Source organism: Procambarus clarkii, chromosome 35 (assembly GCF_040958095.1).
Source record: "Procambarus clarkii isolate CNS0578487 chromosome 35, FALCON_Pclarkii_2.0, whole genome shotgun sequence".
Lineage (NCBI taxonomy): Eukaryota > Metazoa > Arthropoda > Malacostraca > Decapoda > Cambaridae > Procambarus > Procambarus clarkii.
The window spans coordinates 5,742,412-5,744,553 of NC_091184.1; the positions used below are offsets into that span (position 1 = coordinate 5,742,412).

Below are 2,142 nucleotides of genomic sequence, written 5' to 3' on the forward strand. Positions count from 1 at the left end.
ACTAGAAAATGGTAGCGGCTCGTGAAACTGCAGCCCATCCTCTTGTGATGGTAGTACTTATAGTAACGGTGAGGACCACAATAAATATATCAACGTACAACGCAATTAGAAAGAAGAAATCTTAACTATTGAATTTAGACAAACCGGAAAAGGTTTTGAATTTATATTACAAAGACAACCTTAACCAACTGAACCTTCCTAAGCCTAATACGCGCAATCTGAGGCCTAATATCGTACATATGTGTGTGCTATACTAGACCTAGGAATATATGTTTTTTTTAGCTTTATTTTTCCAGACTATAAAGTGATTAGTGCTATATACTTCACTTCCGACTATAAAGAGTCTATAATTAAGACTATAATTAAGAATTCAGACTATAAAGTCATTAGTAAGTACTATTATGTAATGACTTAGTACGTCAACGTTTGTACTATGGAGCATATACAACAACTACTGTGTAAACAGGAGGATGGGTCGCGACGTTGACATACTGTGCCGTTCTCTGTTGTGTTAGGATAAGGTCACTTACGCGCGAGAGTTTGTTGACGTTGGGAGACTTGAGGAGGACGGGCTGGATCACGGGGCCAAGTGTGATATCGCTGTCAAGTGTGTTATGTCGGTCTTGTCTGAGGTCAACCCCTAGAGTTGGCCTAAATAATCGCCCCCGGGTGGGCTCGAACCACCAACCTTTCGGTTTACAGCCGAACGCGCTAACCAATTGTGCCACGGAGGCTCGAGGAACGTACTAAACAAATTTGTAATAAGGCGGAACTACTTAGATATCGAAGTGTAATAATTATCTGAGTTTGAGAGCTACTAATAGTGGCCTCGATGAGAACAGGAGGCCGGCGGCTTGTCGAAGGTCCCCCCATTTGCCTTGATGTTCTTTTCCTGATGATGATAATTCCTATAGTGTCCTAATGCCTAAAGTAACCTTGTGTCTAGCGGTCACGACGGAGACGGGAAGCCGGCAGCTTGTCAGTGGTTCCCCCATTTTTCCTAAGTTTCCTCCTTTATTTCCCCAATTTTCCTCCTTTCCCCCCACAAAAAAGAGTAACAACAACAAAAAAGACTCTGGGGTTGGAGTCCCTGTGCCTTCTTGTACCAACTTCGAGGTTAACTCCGGAGCTGGAGCCCCCTCGGGGCAGTTCCTTGTTGCCTTCAACCTCGTTCTGACAGTTCCTGCGACGGCGCTGGAACCTGTCTTATTGGCGTTTGCCTTTCCAATTGAGACGTTCTGTGCTGTGGAGAGGGGGACCTGCTGCATGGGTGACAGCTTCTCCCCCATATCAACCAACCCAGGCTTTGCGCCCTGGAGAGGCCACTCCAGACCGACAACCAGAGCGCAACTCCATAGTCTCCTGACACTGATGGACGCCTACTTACTTACCTTCGCCTACTACTGGTGGACTTGGATGGTCCACCAGTTTTTACATTCTTGTAAAGCCACTAGCACGCATAGCGTTTCGGGCAGGTCCTTTATTCTAATACAGTTAGGTCCTAAGATTAATATTAATCTTAATTAAAACCCCGGAATACGACCCGTCAGATCGTTTCACTGCTGGGTGAAGAGAGGTGTACAGTTAAGGATTGGAACCTAGTCAATCCTCCCCGGCCAGGATACGAACCCAGACTAAATTATTCGCGAAGTGCGGGGACTAGTGTTTCACCACTGCTCCACGGGGACTGCATGCACGGGGACCAGTCATTGAAAGTTGCACAACAATTGTGAACTCTAATAAGAAAGTCAACTTTATTTTTAAGGAAAATAAAGTAAACATCTCTGGTGCGGCCACATTTGGACTGCTGTATCAAGCATAGAGGCCTCAGCTTCAGAACATATCTGCTGTGGAGAAAGTACAACACAGAGCGACAAAAAGCATCTCAGAACTAAATGGGCTCCCATACCAGGAACGGTTGAGGGCCCCAGGACTAACACAGCAAGCCAGACGGGGCATGGTGGCTCCCATACCAGGAACGGTTGAGGGCCCCAGGACTAACACAGCAAGGCAGACGGGGCATGGTGGCTCCCATAAAAGGAACGGTTGAGGGCCCCAGGACTAACACAGCAAGCCAGACGGGGCATGGCGGCTCCCATACCAGGAACGGTTGAGGGCCCCAGGACTAACACAGCAAGCCAG

General features: G+C 47.2%; 1 non-coding gene across 1 annotated transcript; it reads right to left on the bottom strand.

Moving 5' to 3' along the window:
- Positions 1-660: 660 nt before the first annotated feature.
- On the bottom strand, positions 661-734 carry TRNAY-GUA (transfer RNA tyrosine (anticodon GUA)). The gene has a single exon. It is a non-coding gene; the product is annotated as a tRNA-Tyr (tRNA).
- Between the last annotated feature and the right edge of the window lie 1,408 nt (positions 735-2,142).